At 41.1% G+C, this 22,126-nt stretch overlaps 1 long non-coding RNA gene across 1 annotated transcript; it reads right to left on the bottom strand.

The window, feature by feature from the left end:
• Position 1: 1 nt before the first annotated feature.
• LOC139356079 (uncharacterized) lies at positions 2–3,896 on the bottom strand. Its single transcript, XR_011607461.1, has 3 exons — positions 3,718–3,896; positions 2,073–2,742; positions 2–140 (listed from the first exon to the last, which is right to left on the bottom strand). It is a non-coding gene; the product is annotated as an uncharacterized lncRNA (long non-coding RNA).
• Between the last annotated feature and the right edge of the window lie 18,230 nt (positions 3,897–22,126).

The raw sequence follows: 22,126 nt of genomic DNA, 5'->3' as shown, positions 1-22,126 counted from the left end.
TTAGGAAGTTATTGGCATAATCCATGCCAGAGATGTTGATAACTCACCAAGGGTGATATCAGAAGAGGTGGTGAAAAGCGTCCATCTTTGAATATATTCCAAATGTAGAGCCAACAGCATTTCCCGACAGACTGGATGTGCTGTGTGAGAGAAAAAGAGGAATCAACACGGCTTCATGGCTTCTTTCCCTGAGCAACTGGAAAATCAGATTTGCCATCAACTGTGACGTGAAAGGTTGCAGAAGGAGCAGGTGAAAAGGAGTTCCATGTGAGCCTGTTGAGTTTGAGATGCCACTGTGGGATGCTGAGTAGGCTGCAGGCTCAGTGAGTCTGCAGTTCGGGACAGAGGCCTCAGCTAGAAATGGACATTCGAGTGTTGTGAGGATATAGATGCCCTTTAATGCCAAGGGACTGAATAGAGGGGTGAGTGTCAACAGGGAGGACAGAATCAAGTACTGAGCTCAGGGGCATTCCAGCATTAAAAGGTCAGGAGAGAATAAGGAACCAGTAAGGGAGAATGGGGAGAGTAACTATTGAGGTAAGAAAAAAAAAAAAAAAAAAAAAACCTCAAGGTATTTGGTGTCCCAGAAACCAAGTGAAGTAAATATATGAAAGAGGATAGAGTGATCACTGCAATGAAACCATGCCCCAACCCCTACTTCTTTGAACAGGATACTAACAGTATATATAACCCATATCGGTCCTTGTTTCAGGAAACAGAGCCCTGACTCACTAGACCTAACCAGTAGCAGGGGCCATGTCTGCAAGAACAAATCATGTAGTTCAAGATATTCCCATTTGTAGAACATCAAATATCAGCCTGGCCTAGAGTTACATTCGTTTGAATACTAAGTACAAGGTATTGGAACACCTTCCATGCAATAGAATCCAATGCTGGGCACCTGTTTAGACAGAGATATCCCACAAAAAGTTCACGTCTGTAATTTCAGCCTTGACTCTCTCCCTTTCCCCACTGGGACTCCCTCCCTTTCCCCACATGCCACTAAGTCCCGACATGTCTCATATCAAATTCCCTCAAGTTATGGTACCAAATGCACAGGGGTTGTCTTATCTCTTAATCCTTCCACCAATCCCAGAGTCTTAATGAGTGTTTCGTCAAATTGGAATGAATGACTGGTACTTCGATTATCATTTTTCTCTCTACCGCTATAACAAATGGAAAAATAAATTGTACAGGAGGAATCCGGAATTTATCTATGATCCCGCATGGATAAAGTAAATTCTGCACTTCTATACTGGCCCGTGCTCAGTGAACTTTCTTATATAGAGGCAAGCAATTGAGGAGAAGCAGAAATGCCCCCAAAGCAGGCCAGCATCCCACTTTGGTGTAAGGTCATTCAGCACCACTGGCTCCTTGACAACAAAGAGTATCAGTTTCATCTGGAAACCTAAAGGGAGGCAGCCATGTCTCTGAGATTGATGTCCTTCACACATCCTGAATGACACTTCTGCTGAGTCACCACATAGCCATGATGGAGCCACATCAAAGCCATGCTCCTTAACAGCTTGGAAGGTTGACTCACTCTCAATCCAAAAACTTACTTTCATTTTTCTGGAGACAGCACAACGGTACCTGGAGTGCAGCACATTTCAAAAATATCAGCCTCAGTCATCTAAGAGAAGCATTTCTGGTCTGTGATTTAGGGACAGTTTGTAAATATCATTTGCATGCAACAGAAAGAATTCCCTTCGTTTCATCCCTAACAAAACTCAATGAAGAAGATCAGTGTTAGGAAATTGTTGGTCAGAGGATATGGTTGAATTCTAATTTAGTAAAATGTATATGATCCCTGAGTTCTAGCAAAGGCAAAAAGGAAGACAAGGCCATAGTAAAGAAAAATGTCACTTGTGTTTCTCTCCACTAATAGGATCATATAAAAATGAAATAGAGAATAAAAACACTGTGATGTTGATGGATTATGATAAGAATTGAGTTGAAAAAAATAAATGCTTTAAGTCATCCAATTCTCTAAATAACATTGGAAACCAAGGAGTCAAATGTGTTTAAGCTTATCTGCACCAAATCTGGAAATTGTTGGCAAGATTACTAACTGCAATTTCATGATGACATGATGGGGTCCCAAAAGCAATTCTGAAGACAGCTGGTCTCCTTGCAGAGATAACAGATTCAGACATAATCCAGGTTCCTTCAAAGGGTCAATTCAGAGGTCACAGCCAAGATCAAGTTTGTAATTATTGTAATTTCACCTTCTGCAGCAGAGAGCATCAAGTCAGATGAGGCATTGCCTAAAGAGGAGCAATTTTCTCTATAAAATTATTGTCATGAATAGATCTTATAGGTAAGGTGACCAAGCCTTATTCTTTTTGTAGTTCTAATTTTGTGCTACCATATCAAGTAGTAAATCACAAAATTTAACAGTGTAAGCTATAACCATGTTGCCAGCTTTGCAACTTTGCAGTCCTACAAATACCAACTGAAAGACCCATTCATGGCAACATATCTCTTCTTTTCACTCAAGAATATTTAGGGGAGCATGTTAGTGAGTGTACTGCCTGGGCAACTCTTGCTGCTGGTTTGAGAAAGAGGTGTTCAAACTCTTGCCAATGATGAGTAGAAGCAGAGCAAATGTTCTTGTCCTCGTGTGTCCTTGTGGTTAGGCTGGGAGACTGTAGCACAATTCTTGCTAACAAGGGTCTCCCTTGTCCATCCAGAAAGCAGGTATTTGCTATGGTCCTGAAGGCAAAATGGGAGGCTTTGCACCTGGAAAATCAAAAAGAAGACATGTGATCAATTAGTTCAGCTGTCTTATATTATAGGTGGTAAAACTGAAAGCCAGGCAGTACAAATGACTTTCCCAAGATCAGACAGTTAATTAGTGGCTCGGCCCCATGTTAAGTCTTACATTCTGACCATCGTTCAAAACTTCCCACTTTAATACATATGATGTGTATAATCATTCTGCCAACCACCATTTGCAGTGTGTGATAACAGAGGAAAGAGCTGTGTGGGGACAGATATCTGACTAGGACTGGATGTTTCTTGTTTTTACTGTGCTAATTACCACAATTACTGTAACTGTACCCAGAAGGGGTTTCTTAGAATAATCTTTATCCAGGGCCACAAAATATACATACTTTGGGAATCTATAATTACTGCCCCCCCAATTCAATCAGTGAGGCCGAGCAATGTCTGTGTCTTTCCATATTAATATTGTTAGTTTCTTTGCCACAAGTAGAGATGTGATAATTAGCAGATGCAATCAGATTCAAACCATAAAATGCAATTTTCAAATATTGCTGAAAACCAAATGTAGTAAAGTTTGCTACATTCTTATGAGCCAAACTTAACTGGAGAAGTAACAACACTCTGGTTTCTGCTGACCTACTTATGATTTGACATTTAAAAGGAAAGTAAAAAGAGTAGGATGCCCTGAGCTCAGAAGTCAAGGAGACACCAGTCTTTGATTCTCAATGTGGGGAACTGGATTTTCAGTTGTCATTTGACTGCCTAATGGGTTGGGCAAAGACAGACTTGATTGGAATGGGTTTTCGGCTCTTTGTATGTGCCTGACATTGTTCATGACCACCAGGGCCTCTGTTCCCAGTCTAGTTTGAAAAAGTGTTCCCATCTCATGGTCAGTCATATCCATGATACAAGATATATATGTCTCTTCTGCAAAATACAACTCAAAAAGGACATATTTAGGTAAAAATAAACAAATACATAAATGCATACCTATCTACATACATATATTCAATTGAAAGCAAATAGTAATAGCCACTCTTGGAACCAGTTTCTCTTTGGAGTGTGGTTTCTGCGTTGACTATTGATTTGTGTTCTTGGGAAGAGTCAGATCCCAGCAGCTGGCCTCAGATGGCAAGTCAGTCTAAGGAAAAAAACATCATGATTCCTTACTCGTCAGCATGTGACATTTGAAGAGAGTGATGTCTAATGAAGGTTTCTTTCCTAAGCTGCCCCAATAAAAGAAAAGTGCCTAACAGCCAGTCAGTGTAGCTGCACAATTCCAAAGAACTCTCTGGGATCTAGTTTGAGAGGCAACAACATGAAGGGGCCAGTAGGACCACCGACCCCCACTGTGATGTAAATAAGGGCCGGAAGACTGAAGCGCCTCTTGAACTGCCTGAATGAACCACCATCAGTGACTCTCCTAATTGTGTTTCTGCTAACCACTGGAGAGCCTCACTTTTCTCCTTTAATGTGGAGAAAGAGGGGGAAAAAAATCTGCCCTGTCAAAGCCACACAAGGGAATTCTCTTAAAATAAACAGCTAAACTTAACCGCAGGCTTTTCTTTCCATGGAAATATTTTAAATGTATATAATGTTAGATGGCAGCTAAAAAAATGACAAGTGTCTGTTTTCATTAAACTCCCCAAGAGTATGGATCTAATTGACAGCATTTCTGAGGCCCTGAGGAGCTTCCAGCTTTGAGGTTTCCATGGCAACATGTCCCCACTGCTAGAGCTCTATTGCTCACAGTCATCATTTACAGGGACCCACATTTTAGACACTCCTTTAAGTTATCCAGGAATTTCACTATCCCAAAGGGTCATAACAAATTCAATTTTCCAAGCAGGTAAAATTTCCCATTTTGGGGGCTAAGCTTCCACTTCGAATTTCTAAGAAATCTTTATTCAATTTATGATTGAACAAAGATCAATTTGATATATTGATTTATGCATTTCTTTCTGTCAGTCTGGCTCTGTAGCATACTTATCGTACACTTTAAGGCTGTAGGTCTTAAACTTCATTGTTATCTTTCATATTCTTCCGAAGGAGTAACATTGCACCAGAATCTGTCCCCCTGGGAAGTAATGCTTGCCATGCCTGGTAATCTCAGTCACAACAAACTCCAGGCTCACCAGTCCCCAGGTAAGGTAGGGAGAGGCTAGAGGCAGGACTTCCACCTGAGTGCCTGGTCCCTGGGCTGATAGGGTTGGCATTCCAGCCCACTCTCCATTCACATGCCAGTCTGAGGGGCTGTGTCAGCCAAGAACAGTGCCCTTTTCTAATGCAGAGGGGAGGTGTGCAGACCTGACAGTATGTAACACACTCAGCGAACTTTATTTCATTTAGTCCTCAGAGCCTGATGACAGAGTTCTTATTAATCCTAAATTATATTGAGCAAAACCAAGGTTAAGTACTACACTCAGGGCCACACAACTTGTAAATGGCAAAGTCAGGATTTCAAATGAAGCAGGCAGACTCCCATACTCTGAGTTCTCCCCACTGCACTGGGCAATAGAGAAAAATATGCAGACTGTGAATGCCCTGACCTTCTCAAAGCGGAAGGCCTGCCGGACACAGAAAAAGTGGGCTCTGCTCTTAAAGCCATCCAATTAGAAGATTTTTTTCTCACAGATTGCTACCTGCATAGGGCTCATTGGCATTTAAAAGTCAATTATCCCTTATATGTGTATGGTGCCACCTTCTGGGCTGTGGCACACACAGGAGCTTCAGATTTCTCCAGTAAGAAGTGACAGCCACCCTGGTGGTTATTTGTACACAACGCTCTGTGTTCAAACGAGATGGCTTGGAAATGCTAATAGATTCTTATCAGTTAATTGAATCGGCCACTGCTCATTTACCTGGGCACCTCTGATGGGGTCTACAAACAGCCCTTCACAATCAAGATCTTCCCGAAATCACAGGGAGTACTGGAAGGCTTCCCTCTCACTTGCCCAACCACAGTGGGAACGGAAAGTTCAGGTCTCATATTCCTATGTGGGAAAACAAACAAATAAACAAATATTTGTCAAGCATAGGGCAAGTGCAAGTTTAGGATTTGCTCAGTTTCATTCTGTTAATTGAAAATTTTTCTCACAAGGGCTTTGTATTCATTATTTTAGTGAAGGAGGATTTTTAAACATTAGAGAAATATGTAAGTGTGAATTCAGTGACTCAGTGAATTGGGGACATTCACCAGTAAGTAACTGGTCCTCCAAAATGAGGATGTGTAATCCTATGGCCAAAAGGCTGCTAATCACTGTGAGTGACAGTTCAGCCCCTCTCCTTGTAATTCACACATAACAGACAGTGATAAGGTTAAAGACAAAAGGGCTGTAGATACAGAGGTCAGTATTGAGTGCTTTGATATGACAGCTCAAATATAGCAGAGGAAAATTTTTCCTAAAAAATTTTTAAAAATGAACAAGCCAGAAGATTATTTCCCCCTCTCTCCTGGGAACATGGGCTTTGTCCAGACAATCTTCCAAAAATTCTATCTCCCCCACTTCTCCCAGGCAACTAAATAAGCTAGTCAAGAACATACTACAAGGTATGCTGTCTCCAGTTGGAAATCCCAGACATCAAACTACAGCCAAAGAGGGGAAAGTATGGAACGGGAAAGTACTTGCAGACTTAAAGTAGGAAAGCAAATATAATTCTCTCATTATTCATTCTTTCAACAAATATTTATTTGGTTTTTACTCTGTGCCAGACACTGGCAAAAGAGTAATAAACTAAATATTTCCATGGGACATACATACTGGTAAGGAAGACATAGTAAAGCAGAAAATCTTTGTGTCAGATGCTCATATGGGTTCATGGGAAATAAAACAAGGTAATGAGCAAAGGGTTTTCCTTTTACATAGGGAGGCCTCAAAGTCCTGCTTGATGAGGTGGTATTTGACCAGAGGCTTGAAGTGAGGAAGCTGGCCGTCACGCTATGCAAGGGAGAGTGAAACTGCAGAAGACAGAGCTCATGCAAAGGCCCTGAGGTGCTCTCATGCCTGGCATCATTTGAGTCAAGCAAGGGGGCCAAGGTCTGAGAGGAGTGATCTACTATGTTGACTGGGATCCCTACGAGGCAGACATTGAGAATGAGATTATGGCGCCAGCAATTTATTTAGAGGGTATTCTCAGGCCAATACATATAAAGAGAAAGGGGAAGAAACAGGACTGAACAAAAGAAGTTGGTCCATGATATAATTTCAACAGAGGACTCAGCTCCTCAAGGAGCTCTCAAATTAGGATGGTTCTTCAGGGTTGTCCTGATTTTCGGCAAGGAGGCTGGGCTCCATGCCCATTCATCCACCGGTTGTGGGATATATCTGCCCCTGGAAATGGGCACAGCCTTGGAAGAAGCAGCTTTCTCCATCCGTAGGCAATTTCCACAGGGGCCTGACAGCCACAGGAAGTAATAATTTCAGCCCTGAAGTGGGATTTGGGCCACACATCACAGCATCCACTATACCAAGGGGGGACATGTTGACAGGGAAAGAAAGAAATACATCGGGTACCAGATTATTTCAAAACCCGGGATAGAGCTGGGCATATCATGTGTAGTCATTGGAGAGTTTGAGGAGACATATTTTCAAAGGATTGTTCTAGCTGTTGGTTTGAGACTAGACTGCATGGATGGAAAGTAGGGGTGGAAGGTTAAGAATAATGACATCATTGTCACAGAGCTTAAAGGAAATAAAAATTGCAAAAAGAGAATAAATTTTCAATAAGGGCAGCAAAGTCACCACAGTATGCCAGGTGTCACTGGGGAGCCCCTGCCAGTGGCACACAAATATGGAAAGAGAACGCTGACAGCAGACATAGACAGAGAAGACACAAGCACAAGACTCAGCCATTCACATCTGGAAAGACAAAAAAAAAAAAAAGAAGAAGAAGATTCTTTGATGCTGATGAATCAGAGTTTCAAACAAACTTCTTAGGATGTTTGGGGCAAGAAAAATCAAAAGGATTCGAGTGTTTGAGAGTTCTCGCAAGAGCTTACAAGGTAGATCATGGTGGTGTTTAAGAAAGGTGAAATTTATCAGAGAGCTGATAAGAGAGAATGAAACATCCTTATGATTTAGCAGTGGTTCTCAGACTTGGGATGTCTGATGTCACAACTACCTGGGGAACTTAATACAAAACAGAGAGGCCCAGGTGCATTAACATAGAATAGGTCCTGGGCTTTGTATATTTACTGAGTTTTCCTGGTGATGCTGACACCAGCCAGAGTTAGAGAATGGCTGACTCCGAGAGTGCCGCAAAGTGCACCAGGACCCAACAGACTCCCCTACCTGGGAAAGACCAATCCAAGTGTGCCATTCTCCTTTTGCTCCCATTCAAAATTGGTGTGCATTAATGCCCAGATATTACATGCAGCATTTCTGCCCTCTACCTGAAGGTGGATCATTAATTATTTACAAGATCCAGAGCCAAACTGGTGATCCCCTTGGTGAAAGGAGCAGATGAGAAGTGAGTTGCCAAGACTTGGCAGCAGAGTCTCTGTTGACATAACCCAGGGACCCAGGGATTACACTCAGGGAAGGGATGGGAAAGCATATGTTCCAAAGTTTTTAAACAATGTCTTGGGGCAAAAAGTTAAATGAAATGAAATGAAATTAGATGGACCACACATGCCCTCCAATCATAAAACTATTTTGAGGGCATGAAGTGAAAATTTCTCCTTATTCTTTGATAGAAAAGTAAAACTCAAGCAATCATGATTCCTAAGCAGACAGGCTTGCAGCGGATTATACAAGATTTCCTCACATCCTACAATTACAACAACTTCAAAGAACTAGAATGTGGGCAACAGCCCACTCATCCTAGCCATTCCTATGAAAAAGTAACACTCCTACCTGCTGGTGCCATGGGTCTCAGGCTGCATAAATACATTTTCCTGATAGGTTTCCAGTAATAGGAATACACCTTGTTTTTTTAATCGACAAAGGTGGACGTGTATTAGTCAGGGTTCTCTAGAGAAACAGAACCAATGTCTATGTGGTAAGCCGGCAGATACACAAAGATTCAACAAACTGTAAACCAAAAATATTCAGAAAAAAAAACAATAAAAATAACAGTAAAATAATACATATAGAAAACAATGGAGTATAACAACTATTTATATAGCATTTACAGTGTATTAAGTATTATAGGTAATTGAAGATTATTTAAAGCATACAGGAAAATGCGTGTAGGTTATATGAAAACACTACACACTTTTTTTGTTTTTGAGATGGAGTCTCGCTCTGTCACCCAGGCTGGAGTGCAGTGGCCCCATCTTGGCTTACTGCAACCTCCGCCTCCCAGGTTCAAGCGATTCTCCCGCCTCAGCCTCCCAAGTAGCTGGGACTATAGGCATGTGCCACCATGCCCAGTTAAGTTTTTGTACTTTTCGTAGAGATGGGGTTTCACCGTGTTAGCCAGGATGGTCTTGATCTGCTGACCTCATGATTCACCCACCTTGGTCTCCCAAAGTGCTGGGATTACAGGTGTGAGCCACCGCTCCTAGTCACACCATTTTATATAAGGGACTTGAGCATCACAGATCTTGTCATCAGAGGGGGATCCTGGAACCAACCCTGCGTAGATACCAAGGATGACTCTGAGTGTGTGTGCGCACGTGTGTGTGTGTAAAAAGAGGTTTGTTGTTAGGAATTGGCTCACATGACCATGGAGGCTAAGTCCCATAATCTGCTTTCTGCTAGCTGGAGACCCAGGAAAGCCCACGGTGTAGTGTGAAGGACTGAGAGCGGGAAAGTTGATGGTCTGACAGTAGAAATTTCAATGTGAAGCTTAAGGCCTAAGAACCAGGAGCACTGAGAGCGGAAGATGGTTGTTCCAGCTCAAGCATCAAAACTTCCTCTACCTTTTCGTCCTAATCAGGCCCTCAATAGATTGGATCATGCCAATATGTCAATGGGGGCCATTTGCTTTTCTCTGTCCACCAATTCAAATGCTGATCTCTTCCAGAAACACCCTCACATACCCCTAGAAATAATGTTTAACCAGATATCTGGATACCCATTGGCCCATTCAAATTGACACATAAACCATAAAATAAACCATCACAGAGGGGCCACAAAAGTTTATAACTGACCTAGTTTAATTTCCAGAAAACCTAAAGGGGAAAAATTTTGACTCAATGGCTACACTGTGGAATCAAACTAGCATTGGTAAGTAAAGCTTGCAGAGAAGAAAGTGTTCACATTAACCTCAGAAATATGTCAACCAATTATCCAGAAGGCTAAGGGCTGAATTAAAGCAATGTTGCCTTGGAGACTATTTTGATAAACAGGTAAAGAAACTGTCCAGCACAGAACAAAATCAAGATGAGCATAAACAGAAGACAATGGTTTTTGCCAAGAGGTATAACTATACTAATTTTAAAACAAAAATATCATGCAAGAGGCTGGGTGTGGTGGCTCATGCCTGTAATCCCAGCACTTTGGGAGGCCGAGGCAGCCAGATAACAAGGTCAGGAGATCAAGACCACCCTGGCTAACACGGTGAAACTCCATCTCTACTAAAAATACAAAAAATGAACAGGGCGTGGTGGTGGGTGCCTATAGTCCCAGCTACTTGGGAGGCTGAGGCAGGAGAATGGTGTGAACCCGGGATGCAGAGGTTGCAGTGAGCTGAGATCGCACCACTGCACTCCAGCCTGGGTGACAGAGTAAGACTCTGTCTCAAAAAAAAAAAAAAAAAATACAAGAAAAAAAATTCAACAATTAAATCAAGTTAAATGAGCAAAGGATGGGAAAGAAACAGGAATTACAGAAATAAGCTAAAAAGCAAGAACTTCTCATATTTCTCATATTCAATAAAGGGGAGTATAAAATTATTGTGTTTTAATCACACCTGGGTGATTATATAAGAATGTTCATTAATGTGAAATAATCACTTTACCTGTTAAAAACAAGAATATGATATTCCAACCTTTACTATGAATTCTTTAAAAAGTGCCACACAACAGGAGACAGACTAGAAGAAAGAAAAAAAGTTAAATAAATGTGAGATGGCTTTTGGGATGAATAATTTATACCATGTGTAGAAAGAAGGAGCTGTCTAGGTAGGAGGAGGTTGTGCTCCGTAAAGAAGACATCCGAACAAATGCACAACACAAAGAAAATAATAAAGACAGCAGCAGTGGATGGTGGAACCCAGCACGAAATGCAATACCTCTGTAGAGACTCCTGCCCACTTACAGGTGGCACCTCCACCACTCCAAATACCCAAGCTCCTTCAGCGTGCCCAAAGGAACTTTACTATGAGCACATATAGACTGGTTTAACAAAACACTTCCCATGGATCATCTACCCAGTCCTCACTGTAAACTTTCAAGCAAGGTCACATGTTGGTTAGTATAGAAATTGGGACTCTAACCCAGCCGGTCTTATGATAAAGCCACACTTTTAAATTTCATCCTATACTGCATAGTATAGGGCAGAAAAAAAATAGAGTAACTGAATTAAAATAATTTTTTAAATAGCAAAACTTATGGGATCCTGGTACAGCAAACCTTATTTGTGAAATTAGACCATTAGATGATTCCATACAATTTTTAAAAAATCAAAAATGATGATTCTAAGCATTCCACTTAAAAAATCTTGGGAAAAAAGGGAAAAATAACACAGAATAATAACATAAACAAAAGTAAATGTAAACAAAAAGCAAGAAAAGAAAATACAATGGTTTGCAATCTGCTCTGTGCTGCTCAGCCTTGGAACCCTAAGGTCTCTTTGGGGTTTTCTTCAATATAGGAACCTAACTGCCAAGAAAGGGACAGTGGGAGCTGCCTGGGTTTTCGGCATAAAGGTCTGACAGTCACCGGGTGGAGAGCTGGATGCTGGCGAGGATGCGGGACTCTGCCAATCCCAGAGTCTATACAGAGGAACAGCTGGAGACATGAGTAGCAGGCAATCATTTTTCTCAGTTCTAACAAAATGTAGAGAAATAAAGACCCCAAATCAGATTTTCAGTCAAGTTGTAGGCAGCGGGAAGCTTTTACTGGGATTTATTAAAAAATTATCTACTCTGGAAAGGCAGGGACAACAGGCATTAGGTGAAACTTTCAGGATTATCACCCCAAACCACAGTGGTTCTGGTACATAAGTTGCTGCTTCAGGAATCCACAACCATGTTGCCTCTGACCACGCTCCCACCACAAAGTGGGTGCCCCAGAGCCTGCCTGCCCTCCCAGATGGCCAGCATCTAACTGGTAGAATCTAAGTCATACACTTGCACTCCGGCAGCAGGGAAGGCTGGGATGGCAGGGGTTTGGTGGTGGTGGCGTCAGCGGTGGTGGTTTCAGACTCTTGTGTTGGAAATGCAGGATTTACAAAACAGGTAATTGTCAAAGAGTGAAGGGAGTACAAAAGATTTAGAGCATCATGAATAACCAACGTCAATGTTTGTGGCTGTGGGCAAGTTGCCTCAGTCTCCTCTCCCATAAAAAGAAGTATGGAATCATAATTTCTTTTAGGTGATGTGAGAATAAATTTTAAAAATGTATGCACATCACAGAGGCTGGCACATAATCCCCCACTAACCGTCAATTCACAAAGATACCTGTCTAAATGTGTAGGTAAGACTGTTTGCCACATCCTAAATATGTCCCCATCACGAAGACACTGAATTTGAAAATGTGGATTCATATCCCCAGCGTAGGACCAAATAATTACCAAAATATTTGCAACATGTCTGGCTCAAAAATCAAAATATCCAACTAGTGGCTCAAGAAAACACCCAAAGTCAAGTGAGAAGCCAAATATCTTATCCTTTGAAGAGCAAGAAGATAGTGCGCTGAGAAGACTTTCCATTGTTAGCTAATGTCTGGTAAAGCCACCAGAACCAGCACCATGACAACAATGACAAAGATCCAAGCAGTCAGCCTGTGCTCAGACTGCCTGTGTCTGCCAAGCACACAGACACATTTTTAACATTATTACATTGCTGTGGCACACCAGTCATATGGGGTGGGCATTATGGTTCCTCCTTTGACAGATAAAAAGAGAACCACTAAACAGAGGCTTATCACATTTAAGGATCACCCAAATGAATCCGTTTGAGTCATGCTGCGGTCAACCTGCTCCCAAGCCTCATGCCTTCTCCTATGCCCAAAGCCTTCCAGTCCTGGGCTTCTGGCCAAGCCCATGCCTTTCTGTAGTTGGACTGTCCCTACCTTCACCTTGTTCACGTTCTACCCGTGACTTGGCAGGGCCTGTGTGCCAGACCGCTCCTTCAGCTCCCACTTCTTCAAAACCCCGCTGTCATTATTCATTTTTTTTGTTTTTCATTGTTGGTGTGAGCATGATACAGTGAGCCTGTCCCTTCCTCGAAGTTGATCTCAGTCATTCTTCTTTTCTGAGTTCTGTCAGGGCTCCACCTTTGGCCTGGACCCAGGGAGGGACGCCCATAGCTGCGAGCTGACAATTTAAAAAAAAAAAAAAAAAAAGGATGGATTAAAACATAAAAGGGGTAAAGTCCTCAGGTGTCCTCCCGATTCCAGAGTATCTGCATGTAAAACAGTTAAATACACTGATGGAACCTGTTGGTGCAGTTCCAGGTTCAATCACTCCCCTACCAGGCGAATGTTCAGTGCTTATTCTCCTTGTGATTTCCAGCTCATTAGGGCTGCTGTGATAGCAGTCTGTGCTTCAGATCATTAGCTACTTGCTCTTTAAATGGAATCTGTTAGCTAAATATAACCAGGAGCCTTTGGTAGTTTGCACTAATTGTGCTGAGTTGCTTTGTTAAGGTAAATAACAGAAGAAACTATCAGTGTATAAATATGAAAGCCATAATTTTCCTGCTTGCCCCAGACAGTAAGTGCTTTGGGCATTGTTTAACGGCCTTATTCAGCTGACAGATAAATGGGATGATTGATCGGGGGTCCTGCTCCAATGAGAAGCCCACAGCTGGGCAGCATTCAATCGCACCCTCCACTCCTGCTGAGCAATGAGGACCTGGGCTTCCTCAGTGCACGCATTTCAAGTTGGGAAGGCAGGCACGTGCTTCTCCTGGTTGAGGTCATGCAGTAGGAGACTGGTCCGACTGTCACAGCTCTACCCTGTGTTAGAACAGCCCAGACCCCATAGAAAAGGAAAGGGACATATTCCCTCAGCTCTCAGCTCTTCTGTGAAGGGAAACAATTGAAGAACTGCCAGGGTGGGAGAGCTCTCTCTTAGCTGGACCAGTGGTTTTCCAACCTCTTTTGAGCCATAGAATCATGGAGTGTCATGAAGTCATAAATGAAAGAACAAAATGTAAAGAGACAGACTGCACAGAGTGAGGTGTGGGTGCCACATCAATCTACAGGTCTTCTCTGCTTTGTCACTGAGTAGACTCCACAGGGCAACCAGTTTAAAAACAGCATTTCATCCAATAGTTTGTGTGAAAAGAGGCAAGTTGATTCAAGCTTTTCCCAAATCTACACAGAGGTCAAAAACTAGTGATACTACACAGCCCATCAAATATTTTGTTGGCCAGTTTATTTCACTGGCCTCATATTTCAAACATAAACAGTGTCTCAGAAAGCAGTGTATTAGGTTGGTGCACAAGTGACTGAGGTTTTTGCCATTCCCTCAATTACTTGTGCACCAGCCTAATAATTAGCTGGTTTATGTTCAGTCACAATGCAATCAGCTTAATCTTGTATTACTGATTTGCCTTGTACCTGTTTAGATAAATTACATTTTCTGTCTGTCCCTGAACCCTGTGAGAATAAGAACAGTCCCTCTATCTCTCTCAGAGCCTCCTCTCCATCCAACTTACAAAAATCTCTCTTGATTTCTGGAACCTCTATATTTCTTGTGAACTCACCCTGCTTCAGTTTGGCCCGCAATTGCCAAATAACTCCTCTTTTCCAAATCTGCCATAGATATAAGTATGTAAGATATACTAAGGCACTGTTAGGATTTGTTGTTTTTTTTTTTTTTAAGATGGAGTCCCGCTCTGTCACCCAGGCTGGAGTGCAGTGGCATGATCTCCTCTCACTGCAACCTCCACCTCCTGGGTTCAAGTGATTCTCCCATGTCAGCCTCCCAAGTAGTAGGGATTACAGGTGTGTGCCACTATGCCCAGCTAATTTTTTATATTTTTAGTAGAGACTGAGTTTCACCATGTTGGCCAGGTTGGTCTCGAACTTCTGACCTCAAGTGGTCTGCCCACCTCAGCCTCCCAAAGTGCTGGGATTACAGGCATGAGCCACCGTGCCCAGCCCACTGTGAGGATTTGAAGAGTGGTTTTACACGGGCAGAAAGATGAGTGAAAAAGCCACATCTTATGTCCCACCAGAGACCAACATTGTACCTAGTTCTAAAGCAGATTGTGGGCCTTCCCGAGCACTTCATTCTCAGTAGATGATACCAACAAATTAAAATTACTGTTGTTTTTTTTTTACGAGACTTAACATGGTTTGTCATTATGTTAAAAAAAAAAAAAAACTGTGTATCTTTTAGAGATGCATACCAAAGAAAATAGGGGTGAAGTGATACGATATCTGGAATTTACTTTAAAATATTCAGCCACGGAAAAATGGAGATAGATTAAGAAAATGTGGGCAAATCTTGGTGATGGATAGGGAGGGGTTCTTTTTTAATTCTTTAATTTCTTTTTAAATTTAAATTTTAAAATCTTCCTTCAACTGCTACATGTGTATACATCAACAATTCTTGGAAAGGTTAATCTCACTTTTAGAGGTGAAATGATCTGAAATGCACGTGGACAAAATACTTCGTGAAATGCTTGTGAACATTTGCGCATCTGAAAACTCAGATGGTTTTAAGGTGGATTTCAGACCACGCAATCAGTCTGTGATGAAGAAACCAATGTGATAAAGTGGCATCTCCCTAAAGTTCTTCTGCACAACATCAGGCTAGTGACAAGCTCCAAGCAAGATACGGTCCCAGTGTCATGTACACTTAAGAAACAGCTACACACATGGGGTCCCTGCTCAGCAAGTCAGCATGTACATTAGCACTTTAAAGTCTCTGTTGAATCCTACAAGGAAAAAAAGGAAAACATCCTATTATCTTATCCTGTTAGATTGGAAGAATAGGGAGAGATCCAAGCATGAGAAAGGGAAGAGAATTGACATCAATCCATCCTGAAGGGTCTCCTATATATTACCAGACATTGTGCTAAGTGACTTTCCCGATATCTACAATAGGTCCTCATATTATGCAGTCTTACAGTACTCTGTACTTCCCCAACTGTAACATGCATACTCCACTGTGGCTCCTGGTTCAATAATTTATCTTTCCTGTCATACTGTGAGTTCTGCATGGGAAAGTCTGTATCATCACTTACTCATCTCTGATACCTAACACCTGTATCTCTTTCACTTAATAAGACTCTTAGCAAATTGTGTATAAATATTTGTCATGTAAATAGATGTGCTAGCTCATTTAATCATCAGAACAGCCATAAGAGTTGTAATTCACCCTATTTTACATATTAGGACATGAGACAAATGGAAAGAATATAATTTTTCCCACTTTTTAAAACTAAAAAGTGGCACACTTGGCATTCAAAATTAATTTTGTTGACTCAAAGGTCTTGCATATCCTCAGTAATGAAGTTTGTGAAGTAAAAATTGCAGCAATTCTAAAGAATAGAGTTTAGAAAGGGAAATATAAGAAATTTACAGTGGAAAAACTTGCAGACCCTATCCTATCCAAAATAGGACATGTTGACATCATGTAATATCCTCTGATATGATGTGATGAGAAGGACAGGTCGCCTCTGTGGTTTTCTTCCTCCAGATCCACACTTCACTCTAATCACGAGAAAACATCAGACAAACCTAAACTGATATATATTCTACAAAACACCTGACAAGTATTCTTCAAGATAATCAAAGTCATAAAAGCAAAAGACTGAGAAGCTCCTAGGAATTGCATAGACTAAGGAGACATAACAATTGAATACAATGCAGTATCCTGGATGGATCATAGAGCAGAGAAAGAATGTTTAGTGGGAAAACTGGGGAATCTGAAAAACGTTTAAGTTTAGTTAACAATATTGCACCAATGTAAACTTCTTAATTTTAATAATTGTACCATGTTTTTGTAAGATTTTAACATTAGGGAAAGCTAAGTGAAGGGTATTATATTAGTTCCCTATTAGTGCTATAACAAATTAACACAAATTGCTTAAACAATAAAAATGCACCTTACAGTTCTGGAGACCAGGAAATATCACTGGGCTAAAATCAAGATGTTGGCAGGTGTCTTAGACCACTTTGTGCTGGTATAACAATATCCCTGAGGCTGAATAATTTATGGAGAACAGATTGCTTTCTTAGAGTTCTGGAGGCTGGGAAATCCAAAGTTGAGGAGCCCATATCCAAGATCGAGGGCCTTCTTGCTGCATCATCCCACAGTGAAAGGCAGAAGGGTAAGAGAGCAACAGCGGGAAAGAGAGAGAGGGAGGGGGTCAGAGTCATCCTTTTATCAGGAACCCTCTCCCACAGTAACAGCATTAATCCATTCATGAGGGTAGAGCCCTCATGACCTAATCACCTCATAAAGGTCCCACCTCTCAACATGGTTGCATTTGGGATTAAGCTTCCAACATATGAACTTTGGGGGACACATTCAAACCATCGTATTACATCCCTGGCTCCCAAAATTTATCAAGATACATTTATTCCATCCCAATAACCGCAAAGTCTTAACTCATTTCAGCACCAACTCAAAACTCTGAAGTCCAGAGTCTCATCTAAATCAGATATGGATGAAACTCAGGTGAGATTCATCCTGAGACAAATTCCTCTCCAGATGTGAGCTTGTGAAATTAACAAGTTATGTGCTTCCAAAATCCAATGGTGGGACTGGAATAGGACAGACATTCTCATTCCCAAAGCGAGAAATAGGCAAGAAGAAAGGGGTAACTGGTCCTAAGTGAGTCCAAAACCCAACAAAGAAAGCAACATTAAGTCCTAAAGCTGGAGGATAATATCCTTTGACTCTATGTCCCACTTTCTGGACACACTGGGGCAGGGCAAGACTCTCAAGGTTTCAGGCTTCACCCCAATGTCTTTGCTCACAGGTTAAAGTCACAGGATGAAGTCGCACGCCTGCAGTGTTCCCAGGCTAAAGTTGCATGCTTTTGAATTCTTTACATGACCAGACTAAGGGTTTTCCAAATCTTTTCATTCTGCTTCCATTTTAATTATACATTCTATCTTTAAATCATTTTTCTCTTCCCTCGTTTTACTGTTAACAGCCAGAAGACGTCATGCAGAACTTTGAAGGCTTTGCTACTGAGATATTTCTTCTGAATGATATGCTAGATTATTTATCTTAAATTTTGCCTTTCATAAAGTCTTAGGAGATGGACACAACTCCAAGTTCTTTGCAACTTGATAACAATGATGATCTTTTCTCTAGTTTCCAATGCCGTATCCACGGGTACACAGGAACTCTCTATATCATCTTTGCAACTTTTCTATAAATCTAGAATTATTTTGAAATACAATGTTAAAAATAAGATATTAATAACTGTATGTTAACCTATAATAGACACACATTGCATTAAAATCACAAATCCATAGATTCTCAAAGTTGAAGGAGAACTTAAAGACCTTACTCTTATTGATCAAATTTTAGAGGACTTTATGAGTTATAATCTGTGACATACTAGATAAGTTTGTCTGAAAATGATACCTGGAGATCGTTTTGACAAATGCTTGACATTGAGCTGGCTAAGACCAAGATCCCCTCCAGCACACCAGTGGTAGGTGCTTGGTCTGAATCCCATTGTCTATCTCTTCTCAGGACTAAGACCTACAGTTTTCCATAGGCTCCCAGTGTCTCCAACACTCCCCTAAACAAATGGTATCTAACCTCAGATTTTGTGACACTAGTACCCAAACATCTTGTTCCTGTAGTAACAAGGCTACTATCAAAGCTCATTATAAGTGTTAGCAACAAGAAGGTGGTGACTCTGTTGAAGCTTCCCCTGCAGCCAAGGTGTAACCTGAATGCTGTGGGCAGTGGGTCTGGCTGCAGGAGGCAGAGATTAGGGACAAAGAACCTTGTATTGCTGATCTTTATCTTATAACCTTCTCTAGTAATCTCTTTTTCTTAACTAATACCTTATGACCTTGTAACATTTACTCTCACCCACTTCATCCCATAAACATCATGAGAAAGACACTATGGACAAAAGTTATATTTGTTCACTACCTAAATCATGCATTCATTTGCTAACAATGAAGAAAAAAATGACTCAGTATTTATATTTATGTTTCTTTTAGACTCAAGCACCAGCATTTGAAGACTATCCCTTGCTGAAGGATTTAAAAGGGGCACTTGGGGGTGTCCTGCAATCTAGGATGAATTAAGCTCCAATGAAAATGACAGATTCAGGAAATTCGTTGTAACCTTTCTTGCCGAAGGGTGTTCTTTTTATGAACTGTACCTGGACCAAAATGAACTGAATGTTTTCTTGGCAAAATGCTGGGACTGGATAAATGGCTTTGCTGTGAAGAATAAGTAAATAGAGAGAAAAAGGCAAGGAGGGAGGTGAGGTAGGGGAGGGGGCATAGAGGCCTACGCAGACTTTGTAAATCATAAGAGAATTCAAGAAAAAGCAACTCTGTGGAAATAATACTCTATGAGAAGGAAAAGCATTTACATTATCTGGTGTATGTTCCCAATAGAACCCCAAATACATGGTTTTTAAGAAATGATCACAAGTTTCCATAAAGAGAAGCATGGGAATTTACCTTTTTCACAAGAGATTTGTTAGTATAATGAAACAGGAAGAATAATTTTTGGGTCATTGAAGGCAATTTCTTAATGCCCCAAAAATTATTTTTAAAATTTCAAGAATATAGACACTAGCTAAAAATTGGATTGACAGAGAAATCAAAGCAGTAAAAATAGTTCAAAACAACAGAGATGAACAAAATTTGTTCTAAGACGACCCAGGGGAAGCTCAAAGCTCAAGATTAAACAAAAACACACATACACACACACACACACACACACACACACACACATACATACACACAGCCAGAGTAGGCCAAGGTGCCATCGAGATAACTGATTTAAAACATGGATCTTACCCAGCTGCAGAGACCATTCTCTCCCAATAAACCCTTAAAACAACAGAGGCTCTGGAAGCAGAGGACTTTGACCTCAGGCCAAAACCAAAGAAGAACTATCTTTAAAAGGGTAGCTTAGCGATGCACTCCAGCCTAGAGACAGAGCAAGACTCTGTCTCAAAAAAAAAAAAAAAAAAAAAAAAGGTAGTTTATGTGCTGGAGACACCTCCTAATACAAGGGTGGTATATTAGAAAAAGAAGGTGAGCAGAGGGAACCCACCCCAGTGCTCTTCAGGAGACTTTGAGAAGAGAGAGAAAAAAAGGAAAAGCCTCAGAACAGCTACACTGAAGGAAGTTCACCTCCCAAGCAAAGCCCATTTTACTATTTTGGCAGTTAAGGGAGTGTGTCCAGCCTGCCAGCCTGCTCTGCTCCCACAGACCCAACAAGGTAGCCAGCCTATGCAACGGCCTCTCCTGCTTGTCCAGAAGCCGTGGTCGGTGCTTCCATTTAAAAAACAAACAAACCAAAAAAAAAAGATGATTGTTGGAAAAACAGATCCACCTTTTCTCATAAATAGTAACAACTGGACTGTGTGGTAATACAAATTAAGGAGGTAAGGAAGACAAGGGAATATTCGTTTCAGGGAGGTGGTAAGATTTGGGGAAATAGGTGGAGGAAATCCAAATTCTATTTTAGACACTTTAATGTGGATATGAGACAACACCAAATATCAACTGTGGAGAAAATGCAACCGTTTCAAGCTCTTCTCTCGAAATCAAAATCTCTCAGATTAAACTGCAAACCAAATATAGATATATGCTGCTTTTATAAGACACAGCCAACACCAAATGACACCAAAACATTAAAATAAAAAGGTTGCTCAAAGTTATAGCAGCTGTCCACAAATAAAAGTAATCCAGGGGTAGTCATTTTAGTAACAAAGCAGAATCCAAGGCAAAATGCATTAAGTAGAGAGAAAGTTACTTTACGTAGATAAAAAGTACAGCCCATAATGAAGCCCTAACAATCATGATCCTTTGGAAATGAATTACATAGCATCAAAGTGCAGGGCAGAAACCATTTAGCACGCAAGAGAAAACTGACATCAATTACTACAGTAGAAGGCTCTTAGTGCTATGAATTATCAAAGACGGATTATGTAGGCCAAAAATAAATGAAGAAGAAAGTCAATAAACAAGCAAACAAATAAATAAGAACATGGAGATTTTAAACAATATAATGAATATGTGCAGAACATTTTTATGGCATGCACTTTGGACATTAATCTTAACCCAGCTCCTTCTCTGTTCTCTTATCCTGTTTACACCCTACCCTCTTCCTCTTTCACTTCTAGTTTTCTCACTTAACTTTTTTTGCTTCACTTACTTAACTAGAGCATGTAGATAGGTATTCAAGTCACCTCACATCCCTTTAGAATAATGGAGCGTATAAATAAATAATCAAATAAGTCAGAAAAAAATGTCCTGAGGTTATACAGGAAGTCGTTCTCACTGCAGGAGGTGTGAGCTGCAGACCCCTAGGAGCGCCTTTGTCCTTGCTGGAGGCAGAGCCTGGAGCCTTTGGGTGATAGTTTTAGAACTTGTCTGTGACCCCATTATTTCTATTGAGAGGCACAGCCTGCCTTGGCCACTGATGGAGCTTCACAGCTCATCAGCCTTTGACTCTGGCATGAAGGTGGAGTAGTTGGTTAATATTTTAGAATTTATTTCCTTTTTTCCTCCTATTTTTAAATTTTGTATGTATTTTATAAGAATTCCAGACAGTTCTTCCCAATCTAACGTCTTCACAAATGAGACCTGGGAAGGTTTATTTGGGGAGTTTTGAAGTGACACAACTGGAAAATTTGAGGGAACAGTTCACAAGGCCACCCTCACTTCTGACACCAGTTGCTAGTTGGAGGGGTTCTCAAAACGACTCTTAGGTTTGAAAATTTACCAGAACTTAGAGAACTCACTGAAAGTTGCTATAGTCATAGTTATGGTTTATTACAGAAAAAGGACACAGACTATATCAGCCAAGGGATGAGGCACATAGGAGAGAGTCCAGGGAAAGTTCCAAACCCAGAACTTCCAGTTGTCCTCCACCTGAAGTGCCAGGATGCTGTTACTCTTCGAGCAATCTGGTGCAGCAATACTCATGGAGTGTCATCAACCAGTGTCATCAAATGCTCACCTGTGCTCCAGGGTTCAGGGTTTCTACTGGGCCTCCATCATGCAGACTTGATGATTTATCGCCTACATAGTTGATCTCAGCCTCCAGTCCCCCTCCGGAGATTGACTGATACTGCGTGACCCAAAGCCCTCACACATCACATTGTTGGTCTT

The sequence above is a fragment of the Macaca nemestrina genome, chromosome 9 (assembly GCF_043159975.1).
Source record: "Macaca nemestrina isolate mMacNem1 chromosome 9, mMacNem.hap1, whole genome shotgun sequence".
NCBI lineage: Eukaryota > Metazoa > Chordata > Mammalia > Primates > Cercopithecidae > Macaca > Macaca nemestrina.
This window is presented reverse-complemented; position numbering and strand designations above follow the sequence as displayed.